Raw genomic sequence first — 15,183 nt, forward strand, 5'->3', positions numbered from 1 at the left:
TAGCTGATGTGCGCCATACATATGACTTCTCTATAAGTTTACAAAACAAAAAGACAGTTGTCAGCGCTTATCCTTTACACTGCATATCTGTGTGTATCTAGCAAAATGAAAACATGAGATATTAGTTCATATTTTTATCAAAACATTTAAGCCTGCATCCCAGCGTCAAGGGCACCTTATTATATGCAGGTCCTACACTGACCTATGTACTTTAAACACCATTAAAATGCAGTTAAAATCAGATGCACTCACCTCCCAGGTATAGGGGTTTACATCTAGCAAAGGCTGGCTTGTGAGCCACACCCAAATGTGCCTTAAATAGGCTTGATGGACAGCTGCTATGACACTAAGGCAATATTTTGAAACAAAACCAGTTTTGTTTAAAAATTTTATGCACAGTATAGGCTAGTTAGTCAGAAGCCAATTAACCCATCAGAATGCCTAATATCTCATGCAGAAAAATAAAATTTTAAAACAGTTTTTGCACTAGTATATCCATTATAACAATGCAGATAGAAATAGCCATTTTGCAGAACAAATTGTCAGTTTGACACTCTGGCATCTGAGATTGCCCTGATTGCACACAATTACTGTATAAAATTGCTTTATGAATGGTTACAACTTTGCACAATGAGGGTTTACAAACAGAAGCTGCAGTCAGTGTCACTCCACGCTGCACCGGAAGACATCCTTGAGTATAATATGTGGGAGGACTGCAAACCACACAACAGTCACTGACAGCTACTGTCATAGTCAATGTTTGCTTATAATGTGAAGTACAAATAGCAGAACAATATACCTCATAAATAACAGCCTAAAAGAACACAGCAAGAAAACAGCCACCGACTACTGAGCGGTAAGCAAGCCCGGTAAACACAGCAATTTAGTTTCACACAGACAGCGGATGTCATTTTTGAAGCGAAAAATGTCTGAGGTGCGGATCAGTGCACAAAAATACATTTTAGCTTTCGGAGCGAGATGATCAAAATGACACAGGAGAGAATTGTTCGTGGGGTGCTGGCTATTTTCACTCCGCAAAAGGTTTGTGATTTGATCACGGTATGTCCTATACTTTTAATGGGATGTATCTTGTGCCTATCAGTTGCCCTTTAGCGAACAGGCGTACTCAAAAAGCACTTTGTACTTGTAAATGAAAGTTTCAAACACACAACAGAGCCATGTGCAATAAAGCCATTTCTGATGTACCCTCATGTTCCTGGTTCAGCCACATATGCAGCAAAACTCAGTAGTATTTTTAGGAGAAAAACTGAATTTTTTATTTAATGGAAGGGGTGGTGGGGGCTGGATCTTAATGTGACCTCTGTACTTTTGCACATTGTGCCTCGTCAGGCTTTGATCGTCTCTCCGCTCAACGAGTGGCACATAGAGATTGTGGGTCTGAGTCATTAAGGAAAGTAGAGCAAGAAAAGGAGTAAATGTTCTCCGGGACAAACCATGTTACAATGCAAGGGGTGCAAATTAGTTTATTATTTTGTACATAAGTTAAATACTGGCTGTTTTTTCTTTTACACTGAAATTTAAAGTTGATCTAGGACATGACCTACCCTAACTATAAATCTGTCCACACATTTTAAATTTACCTCCCCCTCCAATGCAACATGGTTTTGCCCAACAGAAAGAAAGTTGTCAGTGCTTATCCTTTAAACTGCATATCTGTGTGTGTCTAGCAAAATGAAAACATGAGGTATTAGTTCATATTTTGATCAAAAGACTTAAGCCTGCATCCCACGTCAAGGGTACCTCATTATATGCAGGTCATACACTGACCTATATGCTTTAAACACTATTAAAATGCAGTTAAAATCAGATGCACTCACCTCCCAGGTATAAGGGTTTACATCTAGCAAGGGCTGGCTTGTGAGCCACACCCAAATGTGCCTTAAATAGGCTTGATGGACAGCTGCTATGACAAAAAGGCAATATTTTGAAACAAAACCAGAGAAAATGGTTTTGCCCAGGTGCAAAGTTACTGCTTTTTTATGCTTTGCTCTCCTTAATGACTCAGGTCCTGTGGAAGGATCTCCCTAGAGCAGGGTTTCCCAAACCCAGTCCTCAGGGCTCCCCAACAGTGCAGGTTTTCCATATCTCCTTGCTGGAGCACAGGTGTATTCATTACTGACTGACACATTGTAACAGATCCACAGGTGGTCCTAATTATGTCACATGTGATCCAGAAAACCTGCACTGTTGGGGAGCCCTGAGGACTGGGTTTGGGAAACCCTGCCCTAGAGTGTAAAGGTGCTGCATACTTCTAAACTGTCCAAATTTCAATGGGACAGTGCGGATTTTAGGGCTCTGTCTAGCTGTCCAGCTGGGGACATGTTTGGGAATGTTGGGGGGAGTGAGGCATGCCCCTCCCCTCTGGGGGTGTGGCTATGCCCCAAAACTCCATGGCCATGCTCCAACATACCCCCTTTGTCCTGTGGCCCCACCCCTGTTCCGCTGCCGGGAACAGACAAGTTGGGAGGTATGGTAGTGTGCACAGTCATGTGTACTTAGCTGACTCACTAGGTAACAAGTGCAAAACAACTTTAAGGCTCCTTCAGTGGTGCAGAATAAAATAGTTTTTCTAGACACAAATGTTGCATTCAGTAGTTGATTTGCTCCTAACTGTGAACCAGCTCCTTTATGTTTCTATGTAGATAGATTTTGCTAACATTTCTTATAAATCAGAGGTGGCCAAGTTCAGTCCTCAAGGGCCGCAACAGTTCATGTTTTCAGGATTTCTGTCTGTAGAAACAGGTGGAATAATTACTGACCCAGCCAAATAGATTAAATCACCTGTGTATGATTAAAGAAATCCTGAAAACATGGACTGTTGGTAGCTCTTGAGGACTGAACTCGGACACCTCTGTTATGAATATATAAATAGGTTTGTGAGTACGCACCAATAGGTGCCTGTGGACTATAGGTCATCATTTATGTAAATCCAACCCACCTTATTACTTGCCACTGCAAATTATAACTATATGTTTTTATTTTTTATTATATATATATATATATATATATATATATATATATATATATATATATATATATGAGGTGTGTTATTAAGAAATGCAAAAGTCACATTTACCATTATCATTAAATACAGACACATAGTATACATTAAATTCATTTAAATGCAAACTTCTGTTGTTTTCCTCTTTAAAAATCACGTCACAGTCCAAATATAAATATCATTTAAGTAATATGAATAGGCATCAACAACTAGATTAAATATTGCAGCCAAACTGATGAATGACGTAATGTAGGAGGGGCCTAGATGCAATCAGCCAATCAGAAGGGGCTAGCTAGTACTGCCAATCCTCATCGTCATTGGTGAGTCTCGTTGCACCAGCATCCAGGTCGACATCAATCCCAATTATGTGAACACGTCTTTACTGGATTCGGCCTTCGCTCACCCGTTCCTTCTTTATCCTGTTCCGCCTCTCCAGTTGCAAAGAGTCGTACATATAAGATGCAACCAAATCTGGATACGGATGAAAAAAAATCTGACATAAGTTAGACTCATCATCAGCCCCAATGTGATTTATCTCTAGTGGTTTAAAAGTTCTTGTTACCCCACCCTTTTGGGAATAGCTAGGAACAGCAGAAGACCATTTGCCCAATTTGACCAATAAAAAAAAACCTGTATCAAGGAATCAGCCTATAGATATAGTGGGGTAGTGGAGATAGTGCAGTATGTATTGTAAGGGAGTAGATCACTGCTTAAATCTGCTTACACTGCAAATAAATGCTAGTGCTTATTTGAATATGAATCCAGTCTCAGGTCAGGACCACTGTATATTTAGGCATCCCAGTGTATTCTCCTCTATCTGTCGGGGAAGTCAGGTAACTTACTGCTGAGGACGAGAAGCTTTGATGATGGTCCAGACTAGACATGCTCAGTGACCCCCGTGAACTGGTTTTGGTTTTGGATCTGGATTAGCTTCGTGTTTTGGTTTTGGCAAAACCGCCCTCGTGTGTTTTGGTTTTGGATTTTTTTGAAAAATCCTAAAATATGCTAAAACCACATATTTTTGCTCTTTTTTGTTCCTACATTATTATTTTTAACATCAATAACACTAATTTCAAGTAATTTGCAGTCAATTTTGACCACCTCACAGATCACAATATTATTTTCTTACACTTTCGGACAAATACTGCAGCGACCTGGCTGGATGGTAAGCGACAGAGCAATGACACAAACACACGGCAGTTCCTAGCACATCTAGGACACATTGGCACACAGCGGTGGCAGAAAAGAAAAATGGGGTCCGCCCTCCCATCCACCCCCGTTATATTGGATCTTAAAAAGGAATTCAAAACTCGCGAGATCCGAGATCCGAGGACGTATAGATGACGTTTTGCCTCGTTTTCGATTCTGAGGTACTCGGATCCCCTAAGTTTGGGTGTGTTCCGTTCTCGAGGAACCGAGCCTGAGCATCTCTAGTCCAGACACAATTTTTCAAGAATGCGACTTGTCCTGTCTCTCAATACATTCCTCAAGATGAGGACAATACAATACAATCGTGACAACAATAAAGCTGAAAGCATGGTCTTTATTCCAATGTGTAAAGACCTTTATCCAGGATGTGATGTAATGTGAATGTAAGTGAATGGAGTTTGATAGTTTTATAATGAAGGCAGTAGGAGAAGTGTGTACTAATAATGTATTTTTAGTCCGTAGAGCAGTACCTGTTCTTGCCTGTCGGAGTCACTGTTACTATTGCTGTCTGTAAATAAAGACTACCTTAAAATGGCTGAAATAAAGGGCACATTATGTCAATGTAAGTGCTTATAATACATCAGGGGGTAAATGTATCAAGCTGAGAGTTTTCCGGTGGGTTTGAAAAGTGGAGATGTTGCCTATAGCAACCAATCAGATTCTAGTTATCATTTTGTAGAATGTACTAAATAAATGATAGCTAGAATCTGATTAGTTTTTCAAACCCGCCTGAAAACTCTCAGCTTGATACATTTACCCCCCAGGTGTTTAAACCATAAAGGTAAAAAAAAAGAGCATTTGTTTTCTAAGTAAAGAAAAATCATGGAAGTTGAAGAGGAGACAAACCAGCATAAATCCATGCGTTATTATCAGTTTAACAGCATCAATGTTGTGTTCTCATTTAGGTTACTTGAATAACTTTAACCTGTACAGAAAGAAAGAGATGACAGAGCGGGGACATTGAACTTCCTCAGGCTAACGGCCGTAAAAATTCCCTTTATGGCAGAGTCTGTCCCAGCGATCTTCAGATTTGTGATTATGATGTGATATTTAAAATGAACGGTGACTCTGTGACACATTTGTGTGAAACCCTTTTCCTGAGGTATAAAATGCAATGCTTTAGTTTACTTACGCGGACAGCACGTGGCTTAGTGGTTAGCACTTCTGTCTGTCATAGTCTACTATGGAAAAAAAAATATTCTACAATGTAGGTGATTGTCTAGACGTTCTTACCCACACAAACACAAAGAAAATAATTTAGCAATTTTGTTTTTAGTAAACAAATGGCAAATGGGATATTCTAGCAATCCTTGTTTTGTCCGTGACTATTTTTGAGAAAAAAAGAATGTATCTCCTGTGGTTTAGATAGTCAGGTGAGGTTGACATTTGCTAATTAAATGCATACAGAATTTTCTGCTTCCTTATATGCAGCGTGAGCCGACGGGAACCCAGCCAAAATAATGTTACGGATTGTTCCTTTATTCCAATCACAGGGGTGACAAGATGAGCTTACAGCAGGTGTTGCAAATAACAGGTTCAGTGGCAGGAAAAAAAAAAAAAATACTCAACATATTTGCTTTAAAGAACCTAGTCAGCAATATCCGCCAAGAGCTGAGCGTGTCTAATGACATCTCCTGAGCTTCAGCGGGTGGAGGTACTAAGCGGAGAAAAGGAGATATGGAGAATCCCAATATAAAAGGTTACAACTGTTACATTTGCTGATTATACTCTGTGTGTAATTCAGTTTACCAAAGGCTTCGGCCTCCCTGTATGACAGGAATCCTTGTCTGCATGTTTGAACTCTTGTTGCAAGGTTACAGGCTCTTTTATTATATATTTACTTCCTTGTGCTGCCGAGGGAGCGGCTAAAACATACATCACAGTGATGGGAACAGACAGCAGGATGAAAGCTATGTACTAAAGCCTCTAAACTCTAGAGATAGCCAATCTGTGGGTTCCCAGCTGTTCTGGAACGTAAAACTCCCAGCATGCCTTGCCAGATGGAGAGCCAAAAGTCACCTATGCTTGCTCTAAGCTGCCCTGCAACAGACGGGGACTGTAAAATACTACACAGCGGAGGGATCCTAGGCACTCTTTTTATATTTGCTGAGCAGCCCACTATTGCTGTATGGGCGACACAAGTGGCTCAGTGGTTAGCACTTCTGCCTCACAGCACTGGGGTCATGAGTTCAATCCCGACCATGGCCTTATCTGTGTGGAGTTTGTATGTTCTCCCTGTGTTTGCGTGGGTTTGCTCCGGGTGCTCTGGTTTCCTCCCACACTCCAAAAACATACTGGTAGGATAATTGGCTGCTTACAAAATTAACCCGTGTGTGTTAAGGAATTTAGACAGTAAGCTCCAATGTGGCAGGGACTGATATATATATATATATATATATATATATATATATATATATAATATTCTCTGTACAGCGCTGCGGAATTAGTGGCGCTATATCAATAAATGGTGATGAGGATGAGATGAGCACAGTGTCCAAGCGTAGATTGATGAACATTGATAGGGTCATTATTGGACATACCCCTAACGATGCTCAGTAGTTGACCACTGTCAACCCCTGGGTGCAATCATCTTCTAATTGTACCAATAGACACCTAGACCTGATGTGTGTGGCCAGGATTTTTAGTATAGTTCTCTCCATGACAAGGAGAACTATGTTTTGGATGCAAAGAAAAAGAAGATCTAATTTAAGCAGCTATCCGCTAGGAGGAATAAAGCAAGAAAAGGATTATTTTGCGTAGAGAGCTACTATAATGCAGTTCAGTACAATCTTGGTCCAGGGCCCCAATACCATAATAAAATGCACATACATATTGTTCAGTGATAATCTGCAATTCCACTGTAACTCTGGACCTAAAGATGTCTACAGCAACCGGAGAGGCCTTTGTGTGAGATTCCACCCAGAGGGTCTTGTCCTGCCAGGTTCACTAGATCAATGTATTGAACTGAGCGCGAAACCTCTACCGTAATTAAATTGTTTTACCTTTAGCATTCATTTTAACTTAAATCATACGTAAATTAATTAAACGATTAATGCTTAACTTTTCAGAGCTTGGAGTCTATAGATAATGGCACGTGTGGATGGCGTTAGCAGCTGAAATCTATGGGCACAGTACCGCTGGAGTGGAGAGCGTATCTGAAGAGATCCTACCCCTCTCAGGCTCCTCCTCTCCTATCTGCTTACACTTTTAGCAGCCACGGAGAGCCATGGGACCGGCAAACCAAATAGCCACAGAACGTGTCCCCAAATACCCCCTTTTCTTGGCAAATCTATATTTATTCTGATGCGGCCATTCTTTGTTATTTATGCTAAAACAAACTTTTCTTTATGTGGGCGTGTATTGATCTATTCTACTATTCTTCTGGTCACCGTTCCATTATTTCTGTGCTCATCTTTGTATTGTTTTCTGGGCATCAGCAAGCGTGGATAGTGTAGGGTCCCCACCGTGACAGCCTCTAACCGGAGGCGCTGTCCCAGAATGACTTTAATGATAAATTGCTTCGAAAATGCATCCTTTATTGCTGCGATAAATGTGAAACATGAATATATAGGGGCCTCTATTAGAAAATAATGAGAAATAAAAAAAAAGAACCCTACAATTCTCCCCCCTAATAATCCCAGTCAAAAAACAACAGACTCATAAAGATTAGACATAGTGACCATGTAGGTTATTTTCTGATATTAAGTTCTATGTATCTTTGTTTCTATGAGAGCATTAATTTGGAGATTACAAGCAATTAATCTAAATGTTGCCTTCTTTACTTCCAATATAAACAAGCCAGAGTTTCAGGTTTTACTAATTAATTCCTCATAGGCTATTTACAGGCTAAGCATTGTTAAGAAATTGATGATACACATGGCATAGTCATTGTTGCTGAGTGCATTAGTAAGAAAAGTCAGATTGTTCTTAATAAAGAGATTTAGGGGTATATTTACTAAGCTGCAGGTTTGAAAAATTGGAGATGTTGCCTATAGCAACCAATCAGATTCTAGCTGTCAGTTTGTAGAATGTACTAAATAAAGGATAACTAGAATCTGATTGGTTGTTGTAGGCAACATCCCTTTTTCAAACCTGCAGTTTAGTAAATATACCCCTTAGAGCTCTCTACGTACTCTTTCAATCTTTTTTTTTATTCTGAAATTCAAATGCTTCGACACCTCACCACTTTCTTCTCTTCAGAGCGTTGAGTAAATCGCTGGGCAGCCATCCAATCGGATCACTCGACAAAGGAGGTGGCGGAGAGCTTGAATTTCAGGTACTGGGGTGAGTAACTGACAAATGTTGGGTCTCCCAAACAACGGACCCACAGGGCGCTGCAATTTTATCCCTTACTGGAGTTCTATGACTGTTTTTTAGACGTCTGTTTATTTGCATATTTTTTTTTATTCATTTCAATACACAGAACGATTATTGATTTTGTGTTAAATTTATCGTCTTAGAGCAACTTATCTACATTTCAGAGAGAGAACTTTGATTGGCATCCAAAGTGAGATCACGAAAAATGATGTATTTTTAACAGAAGAAAACCTTCAATCAAAACATATTGGTAAATTGATTTTATACACTCTCACGCTTTCCTGTTTAATGCACGAAACATTGGATTATTGAATTATTGAATATATTCTCTCTCACTGGGAAACTGCATTGATCTAGCTTACTGTTGATTTCCCCCACTCCCAATTCTTTGAGTCTACATTTTTGTATCTATCATATTAAAAAGCAAATTTTAAATTACACTGACACCTCTATGTTTACTGTCTTGTTGACATGCACTTTTTGAGAAAGGCAAAAACATTAGCGTCAACTGATAGCTACTTGTGTCCATTATAAAGATATTAGAAGTAGAGATGTTCACTGACTCCCGTGTTTTGGTTTTGGTCTTGGTTTTGGATCTGGATTAACTTTGTGTTTTGGTTTGGTTTTGGATCCCGATTTTTTCTAAAATCCCTATTTTTTTTTGCTAAATTCCCACAATTTAGCTATTTTTTATCCCTACATTATTATTAACCTCAATAACATTAAATTGCAATCATTTCCAGTCAATTGAGCAATGGCACTGGAGACTGGAGAGTGACAAGAACACTGCTACCCCTCCTGTTTCTGTATGAGCAATGGCACTGGAGACTGGAGAGTGACAAGAACACTGCTACCCCTCCTGTTTCTGTATGAGCAATGGCACTGGAGACTGGAGACTGACAAGAACACTGCTACCCCTCCTGTTTCTGTATGAGCAATGGCACTGGAGACTGGAGAGTGACAAGAACACTGCTACCCCTCCTGTTTCTGTATGAGCAATGGCACTGGAGAATGGAGAGTGACAAGAACACTGCTACCCCTCCTGTTTCTGTATGAGCAATGGCACTGGAGACTGGAGAGTGACAACAACACTGCTACCCCTCCTGTTTCTGTATGAGCAATGGCACTGGAGACTGAAGAGTGACAAGAACACTGCATTACCTCTCTACTCTAGATGGGAGTAAGGTTTTATAAAGCTAAGGAAAGTCTATTTGTTGCGTTTTGGACAAATTTAGTCTCAGTTTGTTCCGTCGCCATTCAGAAATTAAAAAACAAACTGACTTTCTCAGCACCAGTCCTGATTTCATGGGGTCAGCACTGTTTAAATGGAGAAATACATAAATTAAAATACAGCCCGTTCCAAATCCTCAAACAGTCCCAGTACTAGACTTGGCTGGATTTCACTAAAACAGGGAAACCACGAGCGTGGGGATCCCCTGCCTCTGGCTGGTTAGGGCATGGCTGGTGGCGAGGTGTAGAACCCAGCATGCTCTTCCTTTCCCCTCATAGGGGTTACCGGCTCTGAGGTTAAAAGCACTTGGGGCCTTCCCAAACCCCTCGGTCTGTGCGGGACGGGGTAATGGGCAAGGTATCTCACCTGAAGTGGCAACTTGTGAACACAGGTCCTTAAGACCCCTGCTCATTATACCGCAGGAGTAAAAAATAAATAAACACATACACAAGTCAATGGGATGAGGAGTAAACAACTTTTAATTATAATTATCTTTTATTTATAAGGAGCCACAAAGATTCAGCAGCGCCGTACTCAGCGGGATTGGACAAAATAATACAAAATTAACAAAACAAAATAAATACAACAAATTTACATAATTACATTAAATCCTTCAAAATTACATAAGAGAGAGGGACAGACAGACACAGCTAGGGTAGAGCACAATAGGGGAGTAGAGAATGGGGTGCAGGAGAGTTAGGAGGAAGGCTGGTAGGTTTGAATGAAAAGATGAAGGTTCAGTGGATAGTCTAATTGGGCTTGACTTGACTCATGAGCCCGTTTGCACTGCACGTCCTACACCCACAGCAGATATGAAAGTGCCCATTTTCTGTTCGGCAGTTGCTTAAATTGTAGACCAATGAAAATGAGTGCTGTTAAGGAAAGTTTGTTTCATACACAATGTGGTGTCGACTGTGCCCCTCCCGTGTGAGGTCACGGGATGGACATCGACAACAGCGATGCTTGTTTGAAACATGGAGGCGCAAGAAGAGAACAGTGTTGGATCATAGGTGCCTTCAAGGGGACCCAGCGGATTGGAGGAACACTAAACACCAGGTAAGCAGAACTTTTTTTTTGGGTGGACTTTTTCTTTAATAAAATGATTGGGTACTCAATTTTTGATGTATTCCTTTCTACATTAATCTGCGTTTTATATTATGTGTGGTTAGAGTATATCCTGGTATGTTTAGATGTCTAAATACAGTAAAACTGTATCTATGTTAGTGCTTCTTCTTGGCCATAGTAAACGATAGCATACATGAAATAATAATGTTACGACTTCTTTTGAACACAAATGTCTGCATCTGTGGTAAATACAAATCTTACTTGCACTTGGATATGGCTTAATGGACCTAGGTAAAAGGCTCTTTCTAAATGGATTTTTCTCTGGAAGTCTGTACATGAACAACAATTCGCTCAGATCTGTCCCCAGGTAAAGCTTTGATATTCACAGCAACATTCTAAGCAGTCTTGATGGTTCCGTTGAGCACTACGGGAAAGTGTTTGTACATTTTTAAATGCGTGGGATGGACAGATGTACAACCAGAAAGCGGTTCACTGCTATCGCTGCACGCTGGAATGATTGGTACTAACTCATAAGGGGGAAATAACATTCATCAAAACAAAAAAAAATGATTTTTGATACCGATATAGAATATTGCTTCATATTCTATCAAAACTTCCTTTCTAGACTTTTTTTATAGACTATGGTAATATACAGACTGATTTCAAACTGGATATTATTATTTTTTATTTATAAACCGTTGACATACTACAAAGCGCTTTACAATGTGGGGGGGGGGGGGGGGGGGATCATGACATAAATAAATTACATAGATGGCCCTGCCCAGAAGAGCTTACCATCTAAGGGGTATGGGGAACAATTAATACTCAAGGTAGCGGAATAATAATTGCAATTGCTGATGGGGAAAGTGCAGGTGGCTGTTGTAAGGTAGTGGCATTGTCAGTCTCCAATAATAAAGCAACCATGGGCGACGGCCATTTCTGCGCCTTTTAATTATTGCATGTTTTAGCGGTTGCATAATTTGCCTTTGAAGGTTCAAACTCACTTCCTATTCCCCAGTGATATACGTTGAAGCGTCATCCAAACAGTACAGCTGTTTATGCCAGCTTTCAGCAAAGGGATGGGGCAGCTAGCTTGCTGAACAGATACAAAGATCTGAGTGACTGACACAAAGGGTCATTTAGAAACCTGTGTTCTGCAAATGCCGATGTGTAACTGGGCAAAGTTGGAGAGTGCTGATTAACATAACGTTCACAGGGTGTGAGTGTAGGAGGGTGGCAGTTCCAATGCTTAGGGTGGGCATTAAATGGATCAATTCTAGATAGGCCAACTAGAATTAATGGTTTATCTATGTAGTATCTGCAACAGCTTTCATTATATGGGTAGTACCAAAAAACCCTAGAAAATCATGATCCAAAGTAAACCACCATGTACTTTCAAATGCAATAAAATAATTACAGGAAAAATTTAAATTATGTTCTTCCGATTTTGGTTAATGTGTTTGTTATCAGGATGTATGTGATGTTAAATACTTTCGTGTCAAAAAAGACAAAAGTATTATAGGAGTGATACCATTATTGGCTAACCCAAAAAAATTGATAGGAGCACAGAAGCCCCTTCATCAGGCAAGTTTACAAATGAACGACTGAGGAAAAGGCACATCATGAGGATGTAGAATTCTGGGGACATTAACATTCCAAGATTTCCAGTATCCTGGGGAATTAGAACACTTGAGTTTACATGAGATACAAAGACTGTGTTAATAAACCTATGCCCATTGGTATAAATTTGCTCTCAGGATAGATGAGCATAGAATGTGTCGTATGCCTGATACACTGTACGGAGGAGAAGTGACAGCGAGTTGTGTCTGACAGAACAAGACAATAGCAGACCAGCAGATGCTAATGAGTAGATTCCTGTGGTAAGACACAATAGTCTCCTCTCTTATCTCATTACCGGTGATTATTCCGTTCTGATCCTAATGTTCCTTTGTTACATCATGGGCTTGACATGTATTGCATTGTCCTCTGGGAAATAATGGGGGTTAATCTTAATTTGACACCGCAAGAGGGGGATATAAATAATTCTATCAGAAGAGGTCTGAGCAGAGGCGCAGTGCAGAACATAACACAGCCCCTGTTTACCTTATAGAAAAATTAGAATGCAAATGTTACATTTACAGTATAACTATGCAAATAGGACCTCATCTCTGAGGTGTCTCCTTGTCTTAATTTCACATGAATGCATACATTTTAAGGCGCAATTTACTGTGTAAGGCAGCAAGACAGAATAAATAGGAGCGGATCGTATCACTGGCAGAAAACGGGAGATTCCACATTTAAATTACAGAGAACTTGTCCTGCTAGTTGTAAACAAGAGGGAAAAGATTAACCCCGTCATTGCTACCCCTATTCCCTGTAAGCTGAGGGACCTCTGAATGGAAGGGTGAAAGAAATTTGCAACCACTTATCGGAAACGCTTTGTGCGTGGTTGCAGTGAACAGCACATTTTCAAGGCATCCATTCAGGGATGAGTTTTCCTAAGAATAGTCTTTTATCTCGTTTATTTACAGATCTCTTCAAGCTTAACTTGGTGCTTTAGTACTGCTATGTTTGCTGTAGTACATTCTTTTGTAGCCATTGCCAAATGAAGGTTCAACATATTGACTGAAGTTGGAACCTTGTGACGGGTGCCTAAATGGGCAAACATGCATCACAACATTCCAAAATAAAAACATACATCAGAACATTCCAAAATAAAAACATACATCACAACATTTCAAAATAAAAACATACATCACAACATTTTCAGAATAAAAATGTACATCAGAACATTCCAAAATAAAAACATACATCACAACATTCCAAAGTAAAAACATACATCACAACATTCCAAAGTAAAAACATACATCACAACATTCCAAAATACAAACATATACAACATTCCAAAATAAAAACGCCAGGGTGGCACTAGAGATTCCAGCGCCAGTCCTACAAAGACACATAGGACTTTCAAAGATCTGAATCTGATTTCACAGAGTGGGATGAACGAAGCCTTTGTGTTGTCTTTTCATCCAGAAGATTGTTCTCTCAGCATTAAGACTAAAAAAAAATAGAACAGAGGTTTTATCTTTTGGATGTCGAGGCGGGGTTCATTAAGGTCTTCCCTTGGTCAATATTTCAGAAAATTAAATTATCACAACAAAAATAGCCTGAGACTGGAAGAACGTGACTGATAACATGGCAGCCTATACACCCAGGTGGAGATAGACTTTTTTTCTGTCTTCTATACCAAGGAAGAATGGTCATTTAGGTACTTGCCAACTTTTTACGCTCTCTCTCCGTGAGATCCCGGAGGGGAGGTGAAGTGTGAGGACAAAGGGGGGGCGGTGAATGGTATCATTTTGGCCCTGGCTCTGTGACTTAATTACAGAATGGCCTGCTCTCCTTGGAGACCTGCCTGATAGTCTCTTCGGCTAGTAGCTCCAGCTACTGCAGGCTCTCCCGGTGGATGGTGTTAAATGATGGGATCCAAGTGATGTGGTCCAACACCTTCATAGGTTTTTAGAAGACAGGATGAAATGGTAACAAAAATGACCTAAAAAAAATCTGGAGCAAATAAATAAGTCTAAATACAAGAAGCCATTGAAACAAATATGTGTAGCAAGTAAACATCAGGCAATATGAAACCTATTTATCAATCTGTGGGGATAAGTAAGATTTTTTTTATTGATGCTTATTGTGAGACGGCAATAACTGAGGGAGTATTGTGGTATTGTGGTGCTACTAGTACCCCCGACAATCCTTGGTAACTAAACAGGTGAAATCCAGCGATTCATAACAGCCACAGGGTCTAGCGCAGCTGATAGCAGCGCTATCACAGGCAGTAACCCATTAATGTATAGGGCAAAGCGAGAAGAAGACCTACCTCTGCTGAAAACACACATTTTTGCTGACAATAGGGCCTTTTGTCCTTAAATAAATTGTCCCCTATATCCTAAGACACTCAGGTTAAGTACCCCCCCCCCCCCCCCCCCTGAGGTATGCATCCATCTGTAGATGCAACTTCTGGGTAGTGTTATCTTGTGACGCATCCATATATCTGGTCATCTTATAATGGATCCATAAATCTGCAGCCCCCCCTAAAGTTAATAGCCACAGCCTGGGTTAGATGCTATAGAGCAATGGGAGAACAGGCGTGTGGTGGCCAGAATCAGACTACGCAGGCTGCGCAGGTCACATTATAACAGATAAACTCGCAGCGTGGGGGTCTCATATTGTGAAACAATCCCAGCCTGTTATGTGCAGGGTGACAGCCTCTATGAAGGTGGGTACAAAAACCTTTGCCCTCCCTTCCCCTCCATGAGACTCTGCTGAAAAG

At 40.3% G+C, this 15,183-nt stretch overlaps 1 long non-coding RNA gene across 1 annotated transcript; it reads left to right on the forward strand.

Moving 5' to 3' along the window:
* The first annotated feature begins 8,428 nt into the window (after positions 1-8,428).
* LOC142098635 (uncharacterized) lies at positions 8,429-8,988 on the forward strand. Its single transcript, XR_012678368.1, has 2 exons — positions 8,429-8,515; positions 8,713-8,988. It is a non-coding gene; the product is annotated as an uncharacterized LOC142098635 (long non-coding RNA).
* Positions 8,989-15,183: the final 6,195 nt, after the last annotated feature.

Source organism: Mixophyes fleayi, chromosome 7 (assembly GCF_038048845.1).
Source record: "Mixophyes fleayi isolate aMixFle1 chromosome 7, aMixFle1.hap1, whole genome shotgun sequence".
NCBI lineage: Eukaryota > Metazoa > Chordata > Amphibia > Anura > Limnodynastidae > Mixophyes > Mixophyes fleayi.